This window comes from Phascolarctos cinereus, unplaced genomic scaffold (genome assembly GCF_003287225.1).
Source record: "Phascolarctos cinereus isolate Bilbo 61053 unplaced genomic scaffold, phaCin_HiC Scaffold_1;HRSCAF=81, whole genome shotgun sequence".
Classification (NCBI taxonomy): Eukaryota; Metazoa; Chordata; class Mammalia; order Diprotodontia; family Phascolarctidae; genus Phascolarctos; species Phascolarctos cinereus.
The window spans coordinates 206,286,251-206,302,824 of NW_027555514.1; the positions used below are offsets into that span (position 1 = coordinate 206,286,251).

General features: G+C 37.0%; 1 protein-coding gene across 5 annotated transcripts in view; it reads left to right on the forward strand.

Annotated features, from left to right (window-relative positions):
* The window catches only part of TMTC1 (transmembrane O-mannosyltransferase targeting cadherins 1), a 320,486-nt gene that overhangs the window by 123,260 nt on the left and 180,652 nt on the right, over positions 1-16,574 (forward strand). The window lies entirely within an intron of this gene.

Genomic DNA, 16,574 nt, shown 5'->3' on the forward strand with positions numbered 1-16,574 from the left:
TTCCACCTTCCCAGATTTGTTAAATGATCGCTTGCTGTCTTAAACTTAACTAAGTTATTGATGTCCTCTCTTAACAATGAGCCTATTAATTAAAAGGCCAGTGAAGAAAAGAAAGTACATTATAATGAATTTTTTTTAGCAAATGGTGAAATAGTAGTGACATTGTCATCATTATAACAAAACAAAGCTAAAATGTTAAATTTAAAAAATCTGGCTGTGATTACCTAGTCACTCAGTTAACAAGCATTTATTAAGAGCTTACTGTACGTCAGAACTATGCTAAGCATTCTGAATACAAAGAAAGACAAAGCCTTGAAAATGAGGAGGGAGCACATTCCAGTCATAGAGGACAGCCAGTGAAAATGCCAGTCAGAAGATGCATTTTCTGGTGCAAGGAACAATAAAGGAGGCCAAGGTAAGTGGATCATAGAGTATATGGAAGGAAATAAAGTGTAAGAAGCCTGGAAACATAAGAAGGGGCCAGGTTATCAAGGGCTTTAAAAATCAAACATAGGATTTCATGTTTGATTCTGGAGGTAATAGAACACTGGAGTTTATTGAATAGGGAGGTGACATGGTCAGATACGTGCTTTAGGAAGATCACTTTTTTTTGTGTTTTTTTTAATAAAAAATTTTATTAATTTATTTTGATTTATCAACAATCACTTCCATATGCTTTTGAGTTGAAAATTTTTCTCCCCCTTCCTCCCCCCCACCCTCCCCAAGACAGCACAATCTGATATAGGCTTTACATTTACATACCCATTAAACATATTTTCATATTAGTGAAGTTGTAAGTAAAAATTAAAACCAATAGGAGGAACCATCAGAAAGATGAAACAAAACTCAACAGAAGGTAAAAATAAGTGATAGTGATTCGACTTCCATAGTTCTTTCTTTGGATGTGGACAGCATTTTCCATCCCGAGGCCTCTGAAGATGTCTTAGATCCTCGTAATGCTGAGAAGGGTTCAGTTTAACAATATTAGTCCTTGCATAACGTGACTGTTATTGTGTACAAAGTCCTCTTAGTTCTGCTCACTTCACTCAGCATCAGACCATATAAGTCTTTTCAGGTTTTTCTGAAGTCAGCTTGTTCATCATTTCTTATAGTACAATAGTATTCCATTACATTCATATACCACAACTTGCTTAGCCATTCCCCAATTGATGGGCATCCTCTCCATTTCTAATTCTTTGCCACCACGAAAAGAGCTGCTATGAATATTTTTGCCCATGTGGGTCCTTTTCCCATTTTTTTGATCTCTTTGGGATGTAGTCCTAGAAGTGTTATTGCTGGATCAAAGGGTATGCACATTTTTGTAGCCCTTTGGGCATAGTTCCAAATTGTTCTCCAAAATGGTTGGATCATTTCACAACTCCACCGACAATGTATTAGTGTTCCAATTTTCCCACATCAGGAAGATCACTTTGACAGCTGAATCGAGGATAGAGAACCAATGATATCAGGAAGGTGATACCATGACTTGCAAGTGTATTGGATTTAAGTGAGTGAGGAGTATACAAATTCACCAGCCTCACTGTCTCCTCCCGAGCCATCTGGGTCCAGTGACAGGATATAGATCAGGACAACTGGAGATGGCCCAGGATGCAGTGGGAGACCTTGACCTTTTTAAGTTAAGGTCTTTCCCTGGTCTCAGTTGGACTGAAGCAAGGTCCATTCAGTGATTAAGGCTAGGTAAGAAATGAAGCAAAGAACAGCCTCTTTTGCCTAGTCAAAAAAAAAAAGGAAAGAAAAGAAAATTGCTGTTTACTCTCACTGTGAGCAAACAGGGCCCAAACAATGACCACTATGTGGGGCTTGGCCTGGGACCTATTGCTGGCCAATCAATGACAGCCAGAGTGATTTGGGTTTAAGGCATGGTCCTTAAGAAAGAAATCTAGTGGGTAAACCCCAAAATATCTTGTGAAATTTCAGGGATCAGAATTTATACTCCTTTAGGCGGAGCACCTGCAGGTAAGGGTATGATGCCCTATGTGAACAGAAGGAGAGGAGAGAGGGAGAGGAGGGAGGGAAAGAAGGAAGTAAGTTAGGAAGGAGTGAACTACATTGGCCAGCTGGAACTGGCCAGTTGGGTCCTCATTGGGACAGCTTGAACTACTCACGGGTTGTCGTTTGTCCTTCATTCTCAGAGAGGACCATGATATCAGGAAGGTGATGCCATGACTTGCAAATGAGTTGGATTTAAGTGAGGGAGAGCTGTGCAAAGTCACCAGCTTTGCTCTCTGCTCCTGAGCCATCTGGTTCTACTAGCAAGATGTAGGTCAGCTTCATTTGGTTATTGTTTGGGCCCTGATGGTTCAAAGTGGGTGTAAATAGCAATTATTTCTGTTCTGGCCAGAAACCTTGAGGGTCTTTCCCTCCCAGACTGATTTTTTTATGACTAGGTAAAAGAAGCCATTCTTTGCCTCATTTCTTACCTAACCTTAATCACTGAATGGGCATTGCCTAAGCCAACTTGAGACCTGGGAAAGAACTTAGCTTATAAGGCCAAGGTCTCCACTGAGTCCAGGACCATCTGCAGTTGTCTTGATCTGCATCCTTGGGGATTTGTTCTGTAAAACTTGGACTCACTCAAAAGGCTTCACCCAAGGACCGAGAAGGCCACATGTGGCCTCAAGGCCACAGATTCCCCAACCCTGACCTACAGTGATAGTAATAGGGGAGTTATGAGTTTCAATTTTAGACATGTTGACTTTAGGATGAGGATATGCAAGATGTTCAAGGTGTCTGAAAGGCAATTGGAGATTCAAGACTGTAGTTCAGAAAAGAGGTTGGGGTTGGATAAACAGATATGAGAGTCATATGCATAGAGATAATTGAATCTAATAATTGAACTGATAGAGGTAAAAGAGAGAGAGCCCAGGACAGAAACTTGAGGGACACCAGTTGTTAATGGGTATGACCTGGATGAAGCTATAGTAAAGGAAACTGAGAAGGATTATTCAGATGGGTAGGAGAAAACCAGGAAAGAACAGTATTGCAAAAACCTAGAAAGATGAGTTATCAAGGAGAAGAGGGTAACTGACAGTGCCAGAGGCTGCAGAGAAGTCAAGAAATATAAAGATTGAAAAAAGGGGGAGAGGATTCTGGGAAGATGGAGGAGTAGGTCAGAAAATTTACTAATGTTTTGTCTGTTTTGTTAGTTTTTCATAAAACCAGCTCCTAATTTTATTTATTAGTCCAATGGTTTTCTTACTTTGAATTTTATTAATATCACCTTTGGTTTTCAGGATTTCCAATTTGATGTCTAATTGGAGATTTACAATTTGTTCTCTTTCTAGTTTTTTAAGTTGCATGCCCAGTTTATTGATTTGTTCTTTCTCTATTTTATTGATGTAAGAGTTTAGAGATATAAATTTCTCCCTAAGTACTGCTTTGGTCTCATCCCATACATTTTGGTATATTGTGTCATTGTTCTCATTCTCTTTAATGAAATTATTGTTTCTGTGATTTGTTCTTTTACTCACTCTTTCTTTAGGACTGGATTATTTAGTTTCCACTTAATATTTAGTCTGTCTTTTCACTGCCCTTTATTGAATGTAATTTTTATTGCATTAAGATCTGAAAAGGATGCTTTAATGTTTTTGCTCTTCTGCATTTGATTATGTTGTTTTTATGCCCTGAAACATGTTCACTTTTTGTGTTGGTGCCATGTACCATCTAGAAAAAGTTATTTTCCTTTCTATTCCCATGCAATTTTCTCTCGAGGTCTATCATGACTAACTTTCCCAAAATTTTATTCATCTCCTTAACTTCTTTCTTGTTTAATTTTTGGTTAGATTTAATCTAGATCTGAGTGGGGAAAGTTGAGGTCCTCCATTAGTATAGTTTTATTGTATGTTGTACATTATTGTATACATTGTATAAATATTGCATATTTATTGTATCATTTTATATTGTACATAATATTATTGTATATATAGTATATTCTATATATTATTTTATATCCTGTAACTTCCTGTAACTTTTCATTTAAAAATTTGTATGCTATGTTTGGTTAGTGTAGACTTAGTACAGATATTGCTTCATTGTCTATGGTACCTTTTAACAAGATGTATTTTCCTTCCTTGTCACTTTAGATCTATCTTTCCTTTTGCTTTGTTTGAGATCAGGATTTCTTCTGCTTTTTTTAAAAAAATTTCTGCTGAAGCATAATAGATTTTGCTCCAGCTCCTTGCCTTTACTCTGTAGGTGTCTCTCTGCTTCAAGTGTGTTTCTGGTAAATGACATATTGTAGGATTCTGGTTTTTGATTCATTTTGCTATCTGCTTCTGTTTTATGAGTGAACTCATCCCATTCACATTCATAGTTACGAGAACTGTGTATTTTCCTCTGTCCTGTTTTCATCCTGTTTATTCTTTCCTTTCATCTTGTCCCTCCTCAAAAGTGTTTTGCTTCTGACCACCACCTCCCCTGTTCTGCTCTCCTTTTTGTCATTTCTTATCTTCTTCCTCTCCTACTTCACTGTAGGAAAAGATAGATTTCTATGCCCAGCTGGGTGTGTATGTTTTTCACTCTTTCAGCCAATTTTGATGAGAGCAAGGTTCAAGCACTTTCTGCCACTGCCATCTTCCACTCCACTGTAAAAGCTCTTATGTGCATTTTTAGGTGAGATAATTTACCTCTTTCTACCTCTTCCTTTTCCCAGTGCATCCCCCTTCTTCACCTTTTAATTTTTTTTTAGATATCATCCCATCATGATCAACTCACACCTCTGCTTTCCATGTATACTCCTTTTAACTGCTCTAATAATTATAAGGTTCTTAGGAGTTACACATATCATCTTCCCATGTAAGAATGTAAACAGTTTAACTTTATCAAATCCTTTATAATTTCTTTTTCCTGTTTAGCTTTTTATGTGTTTCTTGCATCTTGTATTTGAAAATACAAATTTCTGTTCAGCTCTGGTCTTTTCATCAGGAATTCTTGAAAGTCCTCTATTTCACTAAATGTCAAATTTCCCCCTGAAGAATATACTCTTTTTAAATTAAATAATTTATTCATTTTTAGTTTTCAGCATTCACTTCCACAAGATTTTGAATTCCAAAATTTCTCCCCATCTCATCCCTCCCCCCACTGCAAGACAGCATGCATTCTGAATGTCCTTTCCCCAAATCTGCCCTCCCTTCTATCACCACCCCTCTTCTCTTATCCCCTTCCCTTCTGTTTTCCTGTTGAGCAGGATAGATTTCTGTACCCCATTGCCTGTATATCTTATTCCCAGTTGCATGTTAAAAACAATTTTTTTTAGGCAATTGGGGTTAAGTGACTTGCCTCAGGGTCACACAACTAGTAAGTGTCAAGTGTTTGGTGTGAGGCTGTATTTGAACTCAGGTTCTCTTGACTTCTAGGCTAGTTCTCTATCCACTGTGCCACCTAGCTGCCCCAAAAACAATTTTTAACATTTGTTTTTAAAACTTTGAGTTCCAAATTCTCTCCCTTCCTCCCTCCCCACTCACCCTTATTTAAGAAGGCAAGCAATTTGATATAGGTTATACATGTGTAGTCATGCAGCACACTTTCATACTAGTCATGTTGTGAAAAACTAACTATGCTTCCCTTCATCCTATCCCACCCCCCCATTTATTCTATTCTCTCGTTTGACCCTGTCTCTCCTCAAAAGTGTTTGCTTCTGATTACCGCCCCCTCCCCCAATCTGCCCGCCCTAATATAATTCCCCCCTATTTTCCTATAGGATAACAGATTTCCATACAAAATTGAGTGTGTATGTTATTCCCTCCTTAAGCCAAATCAATGAGAGAAAGATTCACTCATTGCCTCTCACCTTCCGCCTCTTCCTTTCCACTGCAAAAGTTTTTTATTGCCTCTTTTATATGAGATAATTTACCCCATTCTACTTCTCCCTTTCTCCTTCTCCCCATACAATCCTCTCTCACTCCTCAATTTTTATATATATACTCTATCTGTCTGTCTGTCTATCTATCTATCTATCTATCTATTTATCTATCTATCTATCAGTATATTTATATATATACGCTATCTATGATACTGAGAAAGGTCTCATGAGTTACAAATATCATCTTTCCATATAGGAATGTAAATAGTTCAGTTTTAATGTCCCTAATGATTTCTCTTTCCTGTTTACCTTTTCATGCTTTTCTTGAGTCTTGTATTTGAAAATCAGATTTTCTATTCAGCTCTGGTCTTTTCATCAAGAATGCTTGAAAGTTCTCTATTTCATTGAATGTTGATTTTTTTCCCCCTGAAGGATTATACTCAGTTTTGCTGGTTATGTGGTTCTTGGTTTTAATCCTAACTCCTTTGACCTGAAAAATATCATATTCCAAGCCCTCTGATCCCTTAATGTAGAAACTACTAAATCTTGTGTTATCCTGATTGTGTTTCCACAATACTTGAATCATTTTTTTTTCTGGCTGCTTGCTATATTTTCCCTTTGACTTGGGAACTCTAGAATTTGGCTATAATATTCCTAGGTATTTTCCTTTGGGGATCTCTTTCAGGTGGTGATCAGTGGATTCTTTCAATTTCTGTTTGACCGTCTGGTTCAGGGTAGTTTCCCTTGATAATTTCTTGAAAGATGATGTCTAGACTTCTTTTTTGATCATGGTTTTCTGGTAGTCCAATAATTTTTTAAAATTATCTCTCCTGGATCTATTTCCCAGGTCAGTTGTTTTCCAATAAGATATTTCATATTATTTTCTATTTTTTTTCATTCTTTGGTTTTGTTTTATAATTTCTTGATTTCTCGTAGAGTCATTAGCTTCCATTTGCTCCATTTTAATTTTTTAAGGAGTTATTTTCTTCATTGAGCTTTTGGACCTCCTTTTCCATTTGGCCAATTCTGCTTTTTTAAGGCTTTCTTCTCTGCATTGTCTTTTTGGATCTGTTTTGTCACTTGAGTTAGTCTGTTTTTTAAGGTGTTATTTTCTTCAGTATTTTTTTGGATCCCCTTTAGCAAGCTGTTGACTCATTTTTCATGATTTTCTTGCATCACTCTCATTTCTCTTCCCAGTTTTTCATCTACTTCTCTTACTAGCTTTTCAAAATCCCTTTTGAGCTCTTCCATAGCCTGAGACCAATTCATATTTTTCTTGGAGGCTTTGGATGTAGGAGATTTGACTTTGTCATCTTCTTCTGGTTGTATGTTTTGATCTTCTTTGTCACCAAAGTAAGATTCTGTAGTCTGAGTTTTTTTCCCGCTGTTTGCTCATCTTCTCTGCCAATTACTTGACTTTTTAACTCTTTGTTAAGTTGAGGCTCTACTTCCGGTATGGAGGGTGTACTACCCCCAAGCTTTAGGGGCTTTGTGCAGCTATTTTCAGAGATACTTCTAGGATCTGTAAATTTTCAGTTCTTCCAAGGTGGCATGATCAAAGGATAGGTATTTACTTCTTTCCTGGCCTGTGCTCAGGTCTATGAGTGACCACAAGCACTCTTTTCTGCCTTGGAATTGTGAGGAGGATTCTCTCTTCACTGCCACCACAAGCTCTACCATGCCAGTGTTCCTCCTTGCCCCAGGAGTACCACCCAGGACTGCAACCTAGATCTAAGTACAGGCAAAGCAAGAAAATCCTGCCTCAGAGCCAGCAAAGAGCTTCGTGCAGTCCCCCTCTAATCAGCTGCTTGATCTCCATACCATATGTCAGCTAAGAGTTCTGGAAAGGAGCTGGCTGCTGCCACCCCAGGGCTAGGGCCAGAATTCGCTCTTTTCTCACTGAGGTCCAGCAAACGTTTCCTACTGACTTTCTAAGTTGTCTTTGGTGTTTGTGGGTTGAGAAGTCTGAAAACCACCACATGATTCATTCCCTGGAGGTCTGCTCTAGGTTCACTGAGGCCCTGTCTTTGCTTGTGTGGTCAACACTGATCTGTGCTACTCTCCCAGTCTGGTACAGCGGAGCTGTTCCATCAACCATCCAGGTTGTCTTACGCTGCAAATTTGTTTCACTCTGCCTTTTTGTGGGTTCTGCTGCTCTAGAATGTGTTTGGAGTCATTTTTTATACGTATTTGGAGAGCTTTGGGAGAGAGCTCAAGCAAGTCACTGCTTTTACTCTGCCACCTTGCCTCTGCCCTGAAGGATGTATTCTTAATTTTGCTGGGTAGGTTATTCTTGGTAGTAATCTTAGCTCCTTTGCCCTCTGGAATATCATATTCTGTACCCTCTGATTCTTTCATGTAAAAGCTGCTAAATCTTGTGTTAGTCTGACTGTGGCTCCAAGATATTTGAATTATTTTTTTCTGGCTTGCATAATTTTTCCTTGACTTGGGAGCTCTGGAATTTGGCTGTAATATTCCTGGAGTTTTCAGTTTGGAATCTCTTTCAGGAGGTGATCAATGGATTATTTTGGTTTTCATTTTACCTTCTGGTTCTAGGATAGTCAGCTAATTTTCCTTGATAATTTCTTTAAAGATATGTCTAGGATATTTTTTGAATCATGACTTTCAGATATTCTAATAATTCTTAAATCTCTCCTAGGTCTATTTTCTAGGTCAGTTGTTTTTCCATTGAGATATTCCACATTTTCTTCTATTTTTTTTTCATATCTTTATTTTGTTTTTATTGCTTCTTGATGTCTCATGGAGTCATTAGCTTCTACTTGCCCAAATCTAATTTTTCATGAATTATTTTCTTCAGTGATTTTTTGTATGTCTTTTTACTTTTGACCAATTCTGCTTTTTAAAGAGTTCTCTTCAGTGGATTTTTTTGTGCCTCTTCTACTATTTGGTCTATTCTCTTTTTAGAGGTGTCATTTTTTGTTCTTGCATCACTCTCATTTCTTTTCTTAATTATTCCTCTGCCTCTCTTATTTGATTTTTAAAATCCATTTTGTGCTCCTCCAGGTATTCTTTTTGGGCTGGAGACCAATTTACATTTTTTCTTTTGCGGGCTTTTGCACATAACCCAGTTTGACATTGTTGTCTTCTGAGTTTGTGTTTTGATCTTCCTGTCTCTATAGTTTCTCTATGGTCAGGTTCTTTTTTTTTGTTGCTTGTTCATTTCCCTAGCCTTTTCTTGACTTTTTGCTTAATGTTAAATTTGGCCTCTGCTCCTAGGGACACTGTCTGAAGCTTTGGTTTTTTTGTGCTATTGTTTTCAGAGATAATTCTGGGGGGTTTGTAAGCTTTCATTTTTTCCAAGGATGTTTGATTTATAGAGAGGCATGGTCATTGCTCTCTTACTCTATACTCTGGTCTGTGAGCAATCACAAGTACTATTTTCAACCTTGAAACTGTGACCAGAGCCCCATTTCCTTGCAGTCAGGAGCCACAGCTCTGGTATGTTAGTGCCCCTCCTTTCCCTGGGACTATGCCCCAGAAGTGAGTATGGGCAATGCAATTGAGTCCTCCACCCAATGCCAACAAAAGATCCCTTGCAATTTCCTTATGACCAGCTGCCCAATCCTTTACCATCCCTGGGCAGAGAGCTCTGGAAGTTGCTCCCACAGTTACCCCCAAGACCTGCTGCAGGCTTGCATCAGGGCTAGGGCCCTTGCTGCTGGCTTGGGTCAGGGCTCAGGGTTTCACTGCTGGCTTGCTACACACAGCATATACTAGACTGTATTCCTCTCTTAACCTAATGTGGCAGACCTTTCCTGTCAACCTTCTAAATTGTCTTATGTTGGGATATTGTTTTACCCTTTCCCTTTGTTGGTTGGTTTTTCTGCTCCAGAATTTGTTTTGAGGCATTATTTTAAATTTGTTTGGAGGAGAATTTTGGAGAGGTTGGGTGAGCCCCTTCCTTTACTCTGCTAATTTAACTCCAGTTCCCCTGTGCCCATTCTTGATGTAGATCCTGTGTGTATTTGTGGGATATTGTGCCCCAGACTTTGAGGGGATTTTTCTTTACATTCACAGTTTTTTACTATAGCACCTTAGTAAGTACTCCTTTTAAAACTTCTAGCTAACTTTTTATAGTTGCAAAGAATTGGAAATAAAGCAGATTAGGGAATAACTGGAAGACTTACATGATTTGTGACTTCAGCATCTCCAGACTTATTGATGTTTAGTAACTTCACCTATATCATTTGTGGGTATAGTGGATAAAGGGCTAAGCCTGAATTCAAATGTGACTTGAATTACTTACTAGCTATGTGACATGATTAAGTCACTTAACCTCTGTTTGTTTCCTTAACTGTACCATGGGGATAATAAGAGCATCTATCTTTTAGGTATATTACAAGGAAAATGAGAAACATTCATGCACAGTACCTGGAACATAGTAGGTACTCACTAAATGTTATTGTTGTTGTTTTTGTTGTTTGTACTTTTCTACCTATGGGCATCCAGGTGGCACAGTGGATAGAGTGCTGGTCAGGAAAACTCCTCTTTGTGAGTTCAGATCTGGCCTCAGACACAAACTGTGTGATTATGGTCAAATCATTTAACCCTGTTTGTCTCAGTTTCCTCATCTGTAAAATGAGCTGGGGAAGGAAATGATAAAACACTCCAGTATGTTTGCTAAGAAAACCCCAAATGGGGTCATGAAGAGTAAAACAGAACTGAAAAATGACTGAACAACAACAATAAACTTTTTTACCTTAGCTTAATAGCCTAAGCATAACATAGAATGTCATACTGTTCTAAAGGAAATAATTCTGGACTTGGAGTCAGTAATTCCTATGGTGTTTCATACCCCCAGTCCTCTACCCCTGCACAGAAGGAAGCTCTCTTATATCCCTTCTTTGGGGCCACACTTGATCATTATCGTTTTTAGAGTGCTCAATTTCAATTGTTTTGTTGTTCTTTCCAATTACAATTATAGATTTTTTTTGCATGTGTGTGTATCATTTCCTGGCTTTGCTTACTTCCCTTTGCATCAGTTTATGTGTCTTATGTGCATTCATTATGTTAATTATTCAGTTATCAAGCATTTATTAACTACTTACTATGTTCTAGGCACTTTGCTAAGTTTTAGGGATACAAAGGATGAGAAAAAAAGTTCATTTCTTGAAGCACAGTAATAATGTATTATATTCACGTACCAAAGTTTGTTTAGCCATGCCTCAAAGGATGGGCACCTACTTTGTTTCCAGTTCTTTGCTACTACAAAAGTGCTGCTTTTAAATGTTTTGATGTATGTATGTGGCCTTTTATTTTATCATGGATACCCTTCAAGTTTATGCCTACCAGTGTAATCTCTGAGTCAAAGGATATGGCCACTTTAGTCACTTTCTTAGCATAATTCCAAATTCTATTCCAGAATAGTTGGATCAGTTCTTGGCCTCACCAACAATACTTTAATGTGCCTATATTTTTATAACCCTTCCGGTGTAGACTGCCCCAACTTAATTGAACTTTGTTAATTTTCTGGATATGAGGTAAAACCTGAGTTGTTTTATTTTGTTTGCCTTCTTACTACATATTCAGAGGATTCATTCATATGGTTGTACTTATAGCATTATTGTGAAGATTAAATGACATTTTTTTTGAAAATTTTAATGCACTATACAAATCCCAGTTGTTACTCTTGTTATTATAGTATTCAACACCATATTTGGAGTCAAAGGACATTAGGTAATAACTGGTTCTGCTACTTAGTATCTGTGTGACTATGAGCAAGGCATGTAAACTCTTAGAGGTTCAGTTTTCTCCTCTGTATATAATAGGCATAGCAACTGATGATACAGACCTTCGGTAAATTCTGACTAAATAGGTACAATTCTGGAGAGAGACATGCTTGTTCCAAAAAGCTCAGAAAGAATGTAGAGAATGTGGAAGGTACAAAGATGCAAAAATGGTATGCCGTACTGCATCCTACTGGGGATTTATTTCTCCCTCCTCTAGGGTTAAACACTGGGTACTAATATAGCAGTACTAGTATACTGCTGGATTTCAGCACACTTACTGAGAGCTGGTGTGGATCATGCTCTTGGACACCCTGGGCAGACCTTACCTCTCTTGCTCAATAGCAGTGTCACTGCCTTAAGCAGCAACTGTTTACAGATCCTGAGAGTGCACTCTTCTTGTGGTGATATCTTGTTTCTGGATCCCTACCTTTATCTTCGAGGCAAGCCAGCCTTATAACCTTCCGTCCCTTGGGTTGGAAGGTGAGACAATTTGATTGTGACTATGGACACTGGGATTGCTTGCTGATTCTACTTTTTTCTTGGTAATCACAGTCACTATTTAAAGTAAATTGTTATTGTTTTCATGACAGTGGCGCATTCAGCATGGTGCAGTTGGAAGAATACTGTTTTTTGGAATCAAAAGACTTGCATTCAAATCCCATGTTTGCAACTTATTACCCATGTAACCTTGATAAAGTAAACTTCACCTGCATTAACTTCAGTTTCTACATTTGTAAGATGAGAGTGTTCAACTAGTTGACCTCTAAGGCTCTGCCTCACTCTAAATCCATGATCTTATAATTATATATATTTTGTAGTAAACTTTTTGGTCCTTTCACAGATTAATTCAGAGTTAGAACAGGAGCTCAGAATATAACTGTGAATAGTTTTAACCTAAAGCCAAGTAGATTATCAGGGTCTCGAGTACCTGTAACATTCAAAAGAAGAGGATAGACTAGATTATCTTTAAGATTTCTTTCAGCTCTAGATCCTGTGATGTTACTAATGAACTAATCACCTCCTTTCCCTAAAAGAAAACAAACGAACAAAAAAATCAAACCAACTAAACCCTTTCCATTTTCTGCATTTTGTCTGACTCACTGTTGTGTCTTAGGCTGAAAAGTACATTATTACCTTTAAGTCATTTTATATATAAGCACAAAACTATTTCAAGAATTCCTTGGAAATGTCTTTCATTTGTTCCTCTTGCTATTTTTTAGGTTCTTAGCAACTCATATTTTACCCCTTCTTTCCAAAGCAGATTAATCTTCCTGAAACAGTAATCTAGTCACCTTTCTCCACTATTAAACCTGAGAACCCTGGGATAGATCAGTATAGTAATTCTGTAAAGTAGATGCAACATTCACCCAGCTGCCTATAACCTCTTGGTGTTTATTGGTCTGGCATTTTAAGATCCAGTCCAAGGGCTTGTTTGTGACCAAATGCGGAACAGTTATTAAGTGAATTAAATAGAATGTTGAGTTTGAGTATATTTGGAATAGGAATGGATTACTGATAGGTAAATGTGAATGAAGAATATGCAAATGTAGGTCTTTAGAGCAAATTCTATATTGAGTATGTGGGGAGTGGGGAATAGGGTGAGCCAGAGGATGGTCACCCCCTATTTTTCATATCCTCTTGCTCGCATCGCTGGTAGAAAAGTTAACAGGTTTAGTTAGTCCTTCAAAAATTTCAAGGCAGATGATAATGTTAATGGAAAGATAATGATTACAAAAGACCAGATATAACAGTAGACTCATAATATTGTAGAAGTCACTGTAAGGCTTCCCTCATTATCTATGAGGAAAAGATATACAGCCTATGAAATAGGACCAACGTGCTAGAGATATAGTAACAATTCAATTTGGTTGAATTTAATATCTTTGCTGTTAGGTAGAATTTTTATCCCCTGTGTATAGCACGAAGCTTTGCACATAATAGGTGCTTAATAAATCTTTGATTAAATGCTTCTTATAAGCAAGGCATTGTCCTCATTGTTGGAGATACAAAGATGAAAAACAATGTTCTTTGTCCTTGAGGACATCGCAATAGGGATGTATGAAATGACCAAAAAAGCAAATTTCCATTGTCTTCAGCTCCACACCCCCCCCTTTTCTTGTAAAGCCTCATGTAAAACAAGTAAATTCTATGTTTCTGCTCAGCATAGGCTATTTTTCCTATGCCCCTAGGATAGACACTGTCTTTCTACTTAATCTCCTCTCCATGTTTGTAGAATAAAAAACACCTTCAACTGTTTTTATTTCTTAGCTTAAACTGTATTGATCTTCAAAGAAAAAAACTAATTCTAGAGATCTTTGATTTTCAAGCATTCTGATTTTTAAAAGGTATTTTAAGAGGAATATAATACTCTTTAATTGAAGGAGGTCATTACTATCACAGTCTTACTTCTTCTTTGAACTTATATATTCTTGAGGTCTTATTACTATTATTATTATTATTACTGCTTCCAGGTCAATAAATGGAAAACATGCCATGTTGAAAAAAAAGAAAAAAAAGAAAGAAAATAAAAAACAATATGTTTCAGTGTACACTCAGAGTTCATCAGCTTTTTCTCTGGAGTAGGATAGTATTGTTCATCATGAGTCCTTTGGAATTGTCTTGGAGTATTGTCTTGATTAGAGTAGCTAAGTCTTTCATAGTTACAATTAAATTGTTCTAAACTTACTTCTTGGATTCTGATATAGTTTATTCCATTTTGCTGAAAAGGCATTTTTGTGATTCTCCTTTTGACAAAATTCTTGGGAGAAAATTTGTAAATAATTAATTTATTGCTTGAAAAAACAAAACAAGATCCTGGCCAAGTAGGGATTTTAAGCCAAAGGGTTAAATTGAAATTTCAGTATAAATAAACAGTGTAAAAGGGACTATACCTCTAAGTGAGAATGTAGTTCATAGTCAGACCAAATATATTAGTTCCTGGATATCACTTAGCAGTCCTTAGGATATAACTTGCTTTTTGAATGATTCCAAATGGCTTAATTTCTACTCATTGCAAATTTTTTATTAAACCATGTCAACTTTTGAAATGATGCCTTAACAATTAGCAACCTCAATCACAATTGAGCCCTAATAGATGAGGTAGTGATCCCTGAGTTTCTAGTCAAAATAGACCAGTATTATAAGATGATACAATTTTAAGTAAATAATCTCAGAAATTCTTGGTTTCGGTGTGAAATAAAAATGTGAACTCCATTCTAAACAAGAGAAAATCTATTCTTATAGTTACATTATTTTTAAAAATGTTTACTAAATTGTAAGCACTTTGAGTCAGAAACTTTTTTTCTTCATTTTTGTATTTTTGCAGTTGTTAGGGGAGTTCCTCAAACCAGAGGTCCAAAGATATTGCCAGGGAATAATTCTTCCCTCCTTAGTCTGTTAGATCAATAAACCAAAAGGCACTGCTTGACAATTTAAAAAAAATTAATTGGCATTAGTTGATGGGCAGTTGCCAGGGAGATAGCAACAAGGAAAAAAAAACAAGAGATACATACACATATAGGATTTAACACAGGCTTAAGTCAGCATTTCTGGCGACAAAAGGAATCTATTAAATGAAGCTATTCAGCCACTTTCATGATTTGGGAAGTAAAGGAATAGGTTGTCAGATGATTTGAGAGATAATGTGTTAACCTTGGGGTTAGAAGTATGATATTTCCTCTGCACTTAATCTTATCAGATACCCTGGAAAGAAATCTCTAAGGCAGCGAGTTCTCCTTTAAAACAGAAGTCAGTAAGGTTTATTCTGTCTTTTTCAGCCTAAGGGTCTGTCTCTGTTTACACAACCTCATAGATCTATGTCTTTGAACCCTAAGGCTACCTTTTCTAGGGAGGAGATGTTTCCTCCAAAATCAAAATTTACCCCCTCCACACAATAATACTGTAGCACATGGTAAATAAATGCCCAGTAAAAGTTTACTGTTCAGTTATTTGAGTAGCATAAGATATAAGTCATATTTAAAAGATTTGTCCAAATCATTGCCACTAAAATTATAATTTCCCTTCCACCCATGCACACATTACAAAAACTTGTTTTATTGTATTTTGTTTTCAATTGTGCTAAGAGAATTTCTGCCTTAATTTTCTTGGTGCCGTTTACTTAAGACGAGCACTTAATGTAATTAGCTAGAGTCTGCAAAATCAACTTTCAGATATCAACTACAGGTCTAATGTAGTTTCCTGTTTTACCTGATATAGATCTCCCCCTTCTGCCATTTGTTCTTTGACATGTAAATCATTATCTTCCCTTTTTCCTTTTTGAAATTACATTGTTCCTGAGATAAAAATTATTCAAGTCTATTGATTAGTTATTCCTGTCAATCACTGAATCAGTGATGCAGAGATAGTAACTGAAGTATTAATACAAGGCTACACTAAAAACTTATCTATCAGTGAGTCTAGAGCTTCCATTTCAGCAACCTTATATTGAATGTGAATATATAAACAGTAAGTACAACAGAATTTTACAGAAAGCTAGAGAGGAGGATAAGGGTATGCACATCAGAAACAAGTAACAGAGGGGAAGATAAAGATGTCTGCAACAAGATGGTCAGCTCATCAAACTTGGAGCTGAAGATTAGGTTCTAAGCTTGATTTTTGTAGACTTCAGGAGGACTCATTGCTGCAAGCAGTGTCCAGAGGCTCAAGACAGAGACTGAGGCACAGTTTTTCTGAGCACAATGGAAGCAAGAAGACTGAGCCAGAAATTCTCTTGTCATATATCCATCCTGTTTATGTAATCACAATCTATATATTGTAACTTAAAGCTACTGCCTTGGACTTACTGACCTCTTTTGTATATGAATAGTGCAGCCTGTATTCTGAGAATAATAAACTGAAATCTATTTCTCTTCACTTTTGACTGTATGATTGTCAGAAGTACCTAAACAAAGGGTCTCTGGACAATTTTTGTCACAAATTAGCACAAATATTTATTTTTCCTTCTCCCACCTCCACCTTCCTTCCCCCAGTTGGTGAAAAAAAAA